Source organism: Pseudorca crassidens, chromosome 4, assembly GCF_039906515.1.
Source record: "Pseudorca crassidens isolate mPseCra1 chromosome 4, mPseCra1.hap1, whole genome shotgun sequence".
Lineage (NCBI taxonomy): Eukaryota > Metazoa > Chordata > Mammalia > Artiodactyla > Delphinidae > Pseudorca > Pseudorca crassidens.
Window position 1 is genome coordinate 122,968,930 of NC_090299.1, and position 13,030 is coordinate 122,981,959.

At 44.1% G+C, this 13,030-nt stretch overlaps 1 protein-coding gene across 4 annotated transcripts in view; it reads right to left on the reverse strand.

Annotated features, from left to right (window-relative positions):
• TRIM2 (tripartite motif containing 2) overlaps window positions 1–12,392 on the reverse strand; it is a 171,179-nt gene extending 158,787 nt beyond the window's left edge. For 3 of the 4 annotated variants that reach the window (XM_067736628.1, XM_067736625.1, XM_067736624.1), the window contains exon 1: window positions 12,231–12,392. The gene's annotated coding sequence lies outside the window, so the exon portion shown is untranslated. Of the gene's footprint in view, window positions 1–11,914; window positions 12,061–12,230 lie in introns of those variants that run through there. The other variant, XM_067736629.1, reaches the window with a different exon arrangement.
• Between the last annotated feature and the right edge of the window lie 638 nt (window positions 12,393–13,030).

Genomic DNA, 13,030 nt, shown 5'->3' on the forward strand with positions numbered 1-13,030 from the left:
GAAGATTCCTTTTTATTAGCAAGATGTCATTTTAACTGAAGCCTGCAATAAGAGACCAACCCCTGACATCCCACTTGCTCTGCTGCAGTCCAGAAACTGCTGCTTCTCATTTACTCACTCACTCATTGTGATGGTTAATTTTATGTGCCAACTTGGTTGGGCCACGGGGTGCCCAGATATCTAGTCAAACATTATTCTGGGTGTTTCTGCAACTGTGTTTTTGGATGAGATTAACATTTTAATTGGTAGAGTAAAGCAGATTGCCCTCCATAACGTGGGTGGGCCTCATCTGATTCACTTTATTATAAAGCAGAAACTAACACACCATTGTAAAGTAATTATACTCCAATAAAGACGCTTAAAAATAAATAAAAAAATAAAACACAACAAACTAGTGAATATAACAAAACAGAAGCAGACTCACAGATATAGAGAACAAGCTAGTGGTCACCACTTGGGAGAGGGAAGCGGGAGGGGCCATACAGGGTAGGGGATTAAGATGTACAAACTATTATGTATAAAATAAGCTACAAGGGTATATTGTACAACACAAGGAATATAGCATATATTTTATAATAACTATGAACGAAGTATATTGTGAATTACAATATTGTACACCCACCTGTAACTTATATAATACTGTACATCCATTATACTTCAATAAATTTTTTTAAAAAGGACTAAATAAAACAAAAAGATGGACCTTCTCTCGAGTAAGAGCAAAATAACCAGCAGACTGCCTTTGGACTTCATCTGCAATATTGACTCTTCCTGCCTGATGGCTTTTACCTGGAACATTGGCTCTCCCTGCATCTCCAGCCTGCTGTCCTCCCTACAGATTGGACTTACCAACCTGCAAAATCACATGAGCCAATTCCAATCAGCCAATCAATCAATATCCTATTGGTTGTGTTTCTCTGGAGAACCCTGACTAATACACTCATTCAAACAAATGTTTATTTAACATATACTGTGTGCCAAGCAACAAGCTAAGTGCCAGGATAAAGAGTTAAAATGACGGTCCTTACCTTTGGAAACTTAGAAATTTGACAATAATGATGACCACAAATAGTTTCTCCTAAGAGTAAGCTGGCAAGAGAGAATTTACGCATGAATTTCATTTAGGAGCTTCAGGCTTCATCAGGCTTATTCATGATCAGAGCCTCAGCAAATTTGCTTAAGTACTTGGCTTTTCCAGTCTTGCCTTATCTGTTTTTTTCCAGTGGATGGAAGGTTCTAGTGAAAAGCTACAACTTCCCACACCCTAATAGGCCAGCTGCTGAGGACACAGTGCATTTACCTGCTGGTGGTCCGTGCAGCTACCCTTACTACACTTCTGAGTGGGTCTTAGACACAGTTTTCCACCTTGAAATACTGGCCAATAGTCAATCATCCAGGAAACTTGCTGGACCTGCCTTGTACCGGTTGGTTTATGAGAACTAGATGATTCAAAGAAAACTAGTCCTGGTCTTGTCTGTGAGAATTGTTTGAGTGTGAACCATTCACTCATTAGAGAACTCTAATGAAACCCAAACTGGGGAACAGACTATTCCAAAGGATTCTGCTGTGTCTCATACTGTATGAGAATAGAGTAGAGTGTACTGGAAAGAGCTATGGCTTTAAAGTCAGACGGGTCTGAGGCAGACTCCTGGGCCTGCTTCTTAGTAGCTGGTGACCTTGGACAACTGATCCAGCCTCTTGGACCTTCTAAAATGAGGACAACAGCACCTTCTCACAGGATTCCTGTTAGGACTCAGTGGGATCCCAGCTGCACAGTGGCAAGGACAGTGTCTGCTATATAGCACACATGCTAATCCACGGAGTGTTGGTGGAACTTTGATCCATCTCTGTGCTTGTAAAAGCAGTAGGGTTGGTTATAAACATTAGCTTGCCAAGCATTTCTTTATAAAGGAAGGATTACAGTTCTCATTTCAAAATTTTGTGTTGAGCTTTTTGAACAAAGGACCTATGTTAGTTCCAAGTAAAACAAGATCTTTGTTACTCAGAAAACTAGAGGATGGCTGGTAAGTGGATGTCCAAAGAATCTGGCCAATGAAGAGCTAATTCACATTGGCAAGAAGACCGTGCCTGGTCTCCCTCTCCCTCCTAGGGAAACATAAATGTGAATGAAAGAACAGAATATGGAAGTCTTTACTGTGTGTGAGGCACAGAGCTGGCCCCCAGCCCTCCTCGCCCCCCCTTTAAAAATTAAGCCTGGAAAATAATCATCTTCTAAAAATCCTGATACTACCTCACAAGACTGATTTGTTTTCCTTTGGGGAAACTAATGAGATCAGTGATTTTTGCTGGATTATCTCAGAAATGTTTATTCTTAGGAACTTGGTGAGGGGGGAGAGTCAGATAACAACCTTTACTCCGCTTCAAGATTATGTTTAATAAAGACAAACTCAAAGAAATTAAGGAAAGGAGGGAGGGGAGGAGTAGGGAGAAAAATTCCAGAGAAACATTTCGCTCAGAAGGGTTATAAAAACACTCTCAAAACCACAGTGTGAAGACTGCAACTGACTCATATTCTAAAAATAACACCAAACAATTCTGGAAAGTTGTAAAATAGAGATATAACAATGGAAGCATATTGCTCATTGCCAAACCAAAAGCATAGTAAAGTTGTAACTTTTACTTAAAAGAGCTAAAAATAAAGGGTTGTGGGGAAAAGTCCAAGAAGAATAATATGCTAGTGGAAATGAGGCAGTCCTATATATTTAATAAAAATTTTTGTGTAGTGAATTTTCACAAGGTTCATCTGTCAAAAAAGTAACTGACAGAGTTTATCACATCATTAAACTCAGAGCTACTGTTAGTTCTCCAGGGAGGCTGGAGGCCAATACAATACTGGCCACAGATCACACAGTTTCCTGACAAACCATCTTGAGTGGCAGTCTTCTCACAGATTTAGAGGAGTGTATTTAAATTCTGGTTAATTTGTCCAAGTATTAAAGTTTGAATTACAAACACAAAAAAGAAGAGAAAACAAATCCAAGCAGAGATTCAAATGGTCATATAGGAATTTGTAAAAATTTAGTGAGCTTTTCTATAAATGGTACAAGACATTTTCCTTTTCCTAAAGATTCTACAATGGTGCCACATTGTCTTAAGAACAAGTTCAAATTCCTCATTCTTTGAGGATATTGAAGTTGGGTAGAGCCTTACCGTATGTCTTTCTTCTTAACAATACTCATGATAGGGCTTCCCTGGTGGCGCAGTGGTTGAGAGTCCGCCTGCCGATGCAGGGGACGCGGGTTCGTGCCCCGGTCCGGGAAGATCCCACATGCTGTGGAGCGGCTGGGCCCGTGAGCCATGGCCGCTGAGCCTGCGCGTTCGGAGCCTGTGCTCCGCAACGGGAGAGGCCACAACAGTGAGAGGCCCACAGACCGCAAAAAAAAACCATAAAAAAACAAAACAATACTCATGATAGGTTAATCATCTGGGTGCCATGAACCATGCTGAACCCTTTACATCAATTCCCTTTATTCCTTAAAAATGGAATGGTCGTCCCCACTCATTGATGAGGAAGCTCATCTATGTGTGTTATGCAAACTGCTCAAGGTCACACACCTTTGGGATACAAATACCTATCATCTGCCTCCAGAGAGAAGGCCTGTTTTCTTTCTCTCTGTTAACCATCAAAAGTGAGCTGCCAACATGAAAAGATGCTCAACATCGCTAATCATCAGGGAAACGCACATCAAAACCACAATGAGATAACACCTCACACCTGTCAGAATGGCCGTCATCAAAAGGAAGAAAGAACTCTCCTCCTTCCAATGATTATAAACTATTTTCCTTAAAAACAAAAAAAGGAACACACACAACAAATGTTTGTGAGGATGTGGAGAAAAGGGAACCTTCATACACTGTTGGTGGGAGTGTAGATTGGTGCAACCACTGCGGAAAACAGTATGGAGGTTTCTCAAAAAACTAAAAACAGAATTACATATAACCCAGCAATTCCACTCCTGGGTATATATCTAGAAAAAACAAAAACACTAACTCGAAAAGATACACTCACCCCAATGTTCATAGCAGCACTATTTACAATAGTCAAGACATGAAAGCAATCTAAGTGTCCATCAACAGAGGAATGGATAAAGAAGATGTCGTATATATATACAATGGAATATTACTCCACCATAAAAAAGAATGAAAGTTTGCCACTTGCAGCAACATGGATGGACTTGGAGGACATTATGCTGAGTGAAATAAGTCAGACAGAGAAAGACAAATAGTGTATGATATCATTTATATGTGGAATCTAAAAAATACAATAAACTAGTGAATACGACAAAAAGGAAACACACAGAAATAGAGAACAAACTAGTGGTTACCAGTGGGGAGAGGGAAGAAGGGAGGGGCAAGACAGAGGTAGGGGATTAAGAGACATAAACTATCATGTGTAAAATAAGCTACAAGCATATATTGTACAATGTGGGGACCATAGCCAATATTTTATAATAATTATAAATGGAGTATAACCCTTAAAAATTGTGAATCACTATATTGTATACCTGTAACTTATATAGTATTGTACAGCAACTATACTTCAATTTTTTAAAAAAAGTAAGTTCCCAAATCCATGACTTTTGAGCCACTGCTTAAGCTGTCTGCCTCTAGGTGAAAAATACCTCCACCTTCTCTGCTTACCTTTCCACTTCTAGACCATTCCTCAAAGCCCTGGAGCCACCACAGAGTACCTGATTATACCCACAAGCATCAATGTCCCCCTTTCTGGCTTTGGCATAGAACAGACTGTCTGTGTCACTTGCCCCCACATTTGATTAGTCAGTCTAGCACTCCACCTAACACTTTCTTTGTTATACTCTTTATCTGTTTGTGTGTGTGTAAATCTTTCTTCTAACCATGATGGCAAGAGCTAGTTTTTAAAATGGTCATATGCTTCCTTCTTTTTTCATACTTAGTGGGAGAAACAGGGTAACTATTTCATAGATTTAATTTAAATTTTTCTGCATTTTGGCAACATGGAGGTACCTAGAGATTATCATACTAAGTAAGTCAGAAAGAGAAAGACAAATACCATATGATATCACTTACATGTGGAATCTAAAATAGGACACAAATGAACTTATCTATGAAACAGAAACAGACTCACAGACACAGAGAACAGACTTGCGGTTGCCAAGGCGGGGGGCCGGGGAGGGAAGGACTGGGAGTTTGGGGTGAGCAGATGCAAACTAGTATATGTAGCATGGATAAACAACAAGATCCTATTGTATAGCACAGGGAACTATATTCAATATCCTGTGATAAACCATAATGGAAAAGAGTATGAAAAAGAATATATATGTGTAACTGAATCACTTTGCTGTACAGCAGAAATTAACACAACATTGTAAATCAACTACACTTCAATAAAACTTAAAAAATAAAATTTTCTGCATTTTGGTTACCTACTATATATAACTACACATTAGGATAATTTACTTTTTGGCTTACCACTACATGGTGATGAGAATAATCTACTTTAAAATAAAATTTCCAATGGAATTGTTTTTTTAAACCCTTTATAGTTCATATCACTGCATAATTGAACTTTACTAATATTCTTATTAATCTCATATAACAAGAATATTTGATCATGCAGGACAGAGATGAATTGAAGGGTCATGAACATATAGTTGCATTTTAGCCAACAGTATCAAATTTCCCCTTAATCAATTTTTCTACCACCATCATGAAGAAATTCAAAAAAGTGGAATGGAGTTTTACCTTTTCTCTCTGTCCCTGGACACACATAAAGAGATCTTCTGTTAAGAGTAATTTACTAAAAAGAGCCAACAGGAAGTTTATAGGATGGAAAGGCAACCGGATAAACTACCTCAAGAGAAACTAGAAGCTGCTTGCGTAACCCTGGTAGACAGCTCACGGGCCGGGATGCTCCATAGGCAACCTGTCATTATCAAGCCAGAAATGGACGGAACTTGCTGTTCCAGGCATTGGAGGGCAGGCAATTGGTATATTTAACAGTCAGCCTGGGCTATGGCCGGAAGAAGGACAGACATAAAGGGAAGCTGATTCCAAAGAACACTCTGAAGGTTGGTCCCAGGACTAAAAGGAGCACGAGTGGGAAAAGTCTTGTATGCAGCCCATTCCTGAGCCACAGTCCTGAGGCTGCACCGGTGCTGTGACGTGAGTCAGACCCTCAAAGGGACCTCACAGCACCCCACCTTACACCCTGGTCCTCCGAAGCTGGTCCCCGGCTAGTGGCAAAGGCTGATGGGGTAGAATGTGTTCATCTAGGATTCCCATGGGAGAATCAAATCAACCCCTTTTTTTTATGCAGTCCTTAGGAGAGACGAAGATTATACCAGAGCAGAGCATCTCTGCCACAGCCTAAGGCCCTGGCAGCTCAACATTAGGGCTGATACAGCTTCTGCCCCTTCCAAGCAACTAATTTCTGGGTTTTGGCACCCAGAATCCAACCAAACACCTGGATCCTATTTCCTTCCCCTTTCTCAGCGCTGTTTCCACATTCTAGCTGCAAAACTCTCCTTCCTTTCTCCTTGATAGTGAAATCTTTGATCACGGGTACTGCTTTTTTGACTGGAGAGCCGAGGGGCTGGCAAAAGGACTGAAGACAACATGGCCATGGCTTTGGGAGGTTTTGCACAGCCTGCAGAGGGGAGCCAGGCATCTGTTCAATTACTCTGGTTTTGCCTGCCTACCCAGAGCCTATGGGAAGCGAAAATGGCAGCTGCTAAAGTGCTTTTTTCATTTACGTACCGGGCCGCCTTGCTTGACAAAGCTGTTTTGAACAAAGCTGGCATCTGCTCGTTGCCCTGGGGTAAGTGGTCATCCCCTCTGTGCTGAATCCCTGCCACTGTGCACACCCAGGTCTGTGTGTTAGCCTGCAAGGCTGCCTTGTGTCTGGGGAGGGAGGTACCACCCTGGTCTCAGCATTACAGTGGGAGGAACAGCCAGAGAGAGGCAGGTGTTCTGCCTTCCTGTTACTTCACCTGACCCCACATCCGAGCAAAATAAAAGCAGCCCTAAACCAGAGGGAAAAGGCAGGGAGAATCCAGCCAAGTCACATTTTAAGGTCCTCTGAGTTTTTTTACTTCTGGCTAAGTTCTTATCCGCGGAAAGTGGTGTTCAATGCCTCCTCTTTGCTCGTGGAGACACACCTTCTTCCGTTGCTTGTGCAGCTTAGGGAAGGCTTGAGGGAAATTTAAAAGATGTGTGAACTGGGAACTTTTTTTTTTTTTTCGGGTACGCGGGCCTCTCACTGTTGTGGCCTCTCCCGCCGTGGAGCACAGGCTCCGGACGCGCAGGCTCCGCGGCATGTGGGATCTTCCCGGACCGGGGCACGAACTCGTGTCCCCTGCATCGGCAGGCGGACTCTCAACCACTGCGCCACCAGGGAAACCCTGAACTGGGGACTTTTGAAATCACATTTCAACATCAGTGCTGCTTATATGCATGGACAATTTACGGTACCCATGCCCTCCCCCCAACCCAAATGACAGCAGAAGGCGGCTTCAGGACAGTTCCCAGGCCTCCCATAGAACAGATCAAGCCTCCCAATCCTCACTCGCCTTACCTCCGTGATCAGCAGAGGCAGCCAGAAACTCTGAGTGGTAGATGTTGGACAGGGGGCATGCTGGTTACTTCTTACCTCGGGGGCCTGTGGGCATTATCCCAATCCCCAGGGCCAGCCCCTTTAACTTAACAATCAGGGGAAGCTTAGGGAACAGAGAATGTTTCTTCATTCAAATAATCTAGAGAGATCTATCAAAGTCTACAAATAAGAAATGCTGGAGAGGGTGTGGAGAAAAAGAAAACCCTCCTGTACTGTCGGTGGGAATGTAAATTGGTGCAGGACTATGAAGAACAGTGTGGAAGTTCCTTAAAAAACTAAAACTAGAGCTACCATATGATCCAGCAATCCCACTCCTGGACATATACCTGGAGACAACGATAATTCTAAAAGATACATGCACCCCAATGTTCCTAGCAGCACTATTTACAATAGCCAAGATGTGGAAGCAACCTAAGTGTCCATCAACAGATGAATGGATAAGGAAGATGTGGTACATATATACAGTGGAATATTACTCAGCCATAAAAAAGAATGAAATAATGCCATTTGCAGCAACATGGATAGACATAGAGATTATCATACTAAGTGAAGTAAGTCAGACAAAGACAAATATCACATGATATCACTTATATGTGGAACCTAAAAAAAAATGATACAAATAAACTTATGTACAAAACAGAAATAGATCCACAGACACAGAAAACAAACTTATGGTTACCAAAGGGGGAAGGGGAGGAGGGATAAATCAGGAGTTGGTGGTTAACAGATATACACTACTATATATAAAATAGATAACCAACAAGGCCCTACTGTATAGCACAGGGAACTCTACTCAATACCTTATAATAACCTATATGGGAAAAGAATCTGAAATAGATACATATATATACACATATAAGTATAACTGAATCACTTTGCTATATGCCTGAAACTAACACATTATTGTAAATCAACTATATTTCAACTTAAAAAAGAATAAATAGATAAAATAAATTTACTAAAACAAATAACGAAACAAAGCAAAACAACAGAACTCAAACTAGAAGAGGCCCTGGGATAGGCCCTAGTCCTGCCCCTGCTCCAGCCCTGAAGAGAAGGCACAAGTCTGTGGCTGAGGTTATTACCTAATCGGGCCTGTGGGATGTGTTCTGTTTGGCAAGCACAATTTACTTTTAAATGTTTTACTCTTACTTAGTTGCAACCCTTAAAGATCTGAAGATTTCATATTAATAAATAGATAACTGGATTTCCAGAAATCCCTGATAAAGTGGAAGATCTGGCAAAGTTGGCTGACATCCCCGTGTGGATCATAGCTGCCTTCCCTCCTTAAGCCCCAGCAGCCCCTGGCCCTCCTCCGGCATTTATGCTCCCTGCTGGTCCCTGCAGCCATGGACTTTGCCCTCTTAGGCGTGACCAATGTTTCCCTACCTCAGGTTTCACCTAGGAAGCTCTAACAAAATATCCACACCCACGTTGAGACGAGTGAAGACAGAATCTGGGCCTAGGGAGGGACCTGGGCCTTAGAAGAGTTTTAAAGTCCCTACGTGATGCGAGCAGGCAGCCAGGTTCATGCAGGGCGGGGGCTAGACCATGAAGGGCAGGTGGTAAATTATCCTCCTTTTGAAGCTCCTCAGTGCCTCATTTTATTCTTTCACCATTTTAGAAGTTCATTCTATTCTATCGAAATCTGGTTTTCTCTTATTCCATTCTTTTCAGAACCTCACCCAGCCTCAGGATTTAAAAAGAAAAAATTTTTTTTTTGAAAGCTTCTCCTCTTTCTGCTACATTGTTATTTTGGTTGCTCCATTCTGAACCCCCTCCTCCAGTTTCTCCACATTCTTTTTAAAGTACAATGGACAAAATTAGAAACAATACCCTAACCATTATTTTACTAGAGTAGAATTCGGTAGGGGCATTTCTTCCTGGTTCTATCATATCATACTTAACACCTCAGAACCACATTAATTTCTTTTCACAATGCTTTTTTTTTTTTTTTTTAACTTAATTATCATCTGGTTTTTGTTAACAAGGAACTCATTTGCAAAAACCTGAGACACCACACTCCAGGATGGAAAACCAAGTTTGGGGGCAAATAAAGCACCGAATATCAACCCTCGTCTCCCTGTTAGAGGGACATCAAACTTCCTCAAGGGCCACAACCTGATAATGTAAAATTAAAGAGGCCATATGGGGAGCTTCCTGGTGGCCTACTGGTTAGGATTCCGGGCTTTCACTGCTGTGGCTGGGGTTCAGTCCCTGGTCAGGGAACTGAGATCCCTCAAGGCATGGTGTGGCCAAAATAAATAAATAAATAGGCCATATTCATGTCCATGACAGTTTTACTTCTTCACCTATACATTAATTTCCTCCCAACAGGCTAGTCTGTTTTTAGGGAATTTCCAAGCTAACTTGATAACTGCTTTTCTTAGGGTTATTTAATTTTTTTTCCCATTTTGTAGGCTTCTCCTTTCTTACCTTTTTGTTTTCATTAACATAATCCTCAACTATCAGGTTATAACAGAAAAGTTGCTTAGTGGGAGACGGGATTGAAACACCAGCATCTCTCTATTATTTTGTTGTGCTCATTTTATAGATTAGGAAACTGAGGCCTGGAAAAGCTCTCCCACCCCACAGCTGACTGCCCACACACCCAACATCAGAGGAGTCCTGGCTCTGGCCACCCCCTGGGCAAGGTGAACCTTACCTGACGCTGGATATCAGACAGCACAGCAAGAAATCCAGCCTCAGAGATGGCAGGAGTGAGGCTTTCGATACAATGTCTGGGTATCACACATTCGGGCCTGAACCAGATCGACATGGAAACGCACACGAAATATTGAACATGACATTCCAGAGCCAGCTGACGCTGTTAAACGCTCCTTGGAACCCCTAGGGGAAAGCCAAGGTTCTTTAAGGAATACATAAACCACGGAGCCACCCTGGCATGATGCCAGCTCTGGAATGTTGGAAATCTTGTCCAGAAATACATATAAAACCGAAGCTGAACTTCAAGATTCCCTCTAGCAACCAATAGTAAGAAAAAGCACACCCCTTCACACTCATACTTCGGGGAGAAAAGGGAATTATTTACGCATGGTGTTCATAAAATATCTGCCCTGTTAGAACACAGTGTGAGAGGAGGAGAAGGGAAGGAGCAAGCTCGGGGTTTGGGACCTGAGGCCCAAGAGGCTCTTATATCGCAAAAGAATCCGGATGGGCCAACGTCGGGAGGCGCGACCCTGGAGGCGCCGCCACTCCCGGGTCCCCGCAGGCCTGGCCGCGGTGGTCACTGCCATTGCACACGGGTCCTCCCGGGCGGGAGGCCTAATCTCATTGTTTCGAGCCAACCGTAAAATGCAGCTTCTCCCCTTTCTCAAAAAGGACCCGAGGTACGGGGGGCTGAACAGGACTGTCTCCCCTGGCTGCCTAGGCCCGAGGTCTTTTCTTTGTGCATCCGACCCCAAAGCACAGGACCAGATACCAAGGCGTGCGCTAGAAACCGGGCGCTGCAGCTCCCTCTCGCAGCCAGCCCGGTTGTCGCCTCCTTGTCGCGCCAGTGCGCACCACCTACAGACAAGGCGTGGCGACGTGCGTCGCGAGGCCCTCCCGCAGCCCGATCCCCCGCGGGCCGGCCTCTCCTCCCGCTGCCTTTGCGTCCCCGCCACTAGGCTGTAAGCCCTAGGAGCCGAGTCGCCTGCAAGCAGTGCGGAGCCACAGATACTCACGTTTCCAATTGTTCTCGTGAAATGCGCGCACTCCCCGCGGCCACTAATAGAAGCCAGAGAAAGCACTCTGAGAGCCGCCTTTCAGGCAGCGAGAAGTGACAAGCTGGCGCCCCGCTGAAAGCCCCTCATTTTCTGCAGGCTCACTCAAAATGCGCCTCGGTGCCGCCAACGCAGCTGCCAGGTTTAATAACTGTGTCAGACAGCCCCTCCCCCCAAAAAGAGACACAAAGATGACAGGCTGGGGACCAAGGAGAGCATGTTCGACCGCAGTCACCCTGCCTCATCCCTAGCGATGCCGCAGCTGGAATGACTGCGCAGGCACGGACCGGGAAAAGGTTCAAACTCCAGCCTTGACCTAGGAATTCTCCAGAAACCTCAGTTCTTTCCTAGTCGCTCTGAACATAAAACTGATACTCTTCTCAACGATACTTGTGAAACAAAGCAAGAGGGCGAGTGCCTTTCCAGTTAACCCAACCTGGCGTCTCAAATGTAAAGGGGACTTAGAGGAACGCAGCAAACCTCAAACCTATTAATACTTGATTTTCTGGGCACTGGTGGAATATCCTGGCACTATGCAAAGCGCAAGAAGCTCATCAAACTGGGTTTCGCTCACGTTTTGTCGCGCACACGAATGCTCCAGCCTCTCCAGAGGACACTGGCCAGGAGAACCTTACTGTTTGGTGGTGGGGGGGGGGGCTCCTTTGCAGCTCCTCCTCGACCTGGACCATCTCCAAAACGCGGGCAGCGCCTCGAGAGCCACTGGGTTTTTATCAAGCCGGAAGGAATTAGTGGTTCTGTTTTACATGTGAAATGTCCCACCGAAGGTAGTGCTTGATAAAATATAGTACAAATATAACCCGTACAGGGCGCTGGGGGCCCCGCCCCGCCCCGAGGGTTCCTCCCAGCCCCACCCGCTGCGCCCGCCGCACCTGCTTCTGCGGGGAGTGGTTTCCGTGGAAACTCCGGAGAGCCAGTCCTCCCTTTGGACACGCTGTTACCCCGACAACTGCGACCTAGCATTAGGCGGTCCAGGAAGGATGGCAATGGATGCCCGCTTTAAATCACAGATTCAGAGAGATTCTCAAGGGTGGGAGGGCAGAAACAGGAGGGCAGTGAGTGATATTTGGGAATGGAGGCGGAGCCGCGGGAGCCTGCTTGTGGGTGGGGATAGTGGACGTCGCAGGCCCGGGGGACCGCATATCTCCCCCCTTCCCCCCCCCCACTAAACGAGTTTACACTTGGTTCTAGAACAAATTCCGTCATTCTCTTCAGCATATTTCCTTTTCTCTATTCTGCTTAAGATACTATATAAAAGTTGTTTTGCACAGACGGAGCAATAGCTAGTTCCCGGTAGAAGTGAGGAGAGGCCCACAAAGATGTGTGAAGCCGAGGGGAGACCTGGTGTGAATAATATTTGACTGTGCACTCTCTGCACTATCAGGCCACGGAAAACACATGGCTACAAAATTAAACTCATGTGATGGTTTGGGTGGGGAAAAGGAGAAGGGTGGATGAGACTATCCATGTTTGTTCAAAGGTGCAATGTTCGTATGCCATCTTGTTACTTTTGGATATGGGCATTTGATACTTGTCAAGCAAGTCGGTATTCACACGTAAAATGAAACACGTTAATGTGCTTTGAGCAAGGTATAATGGGATTGCAGACAAATGCACACATACCTCATATTGGTTTCTCCTTACTCTAAATTGTATGTTTAGTATCTGAGTT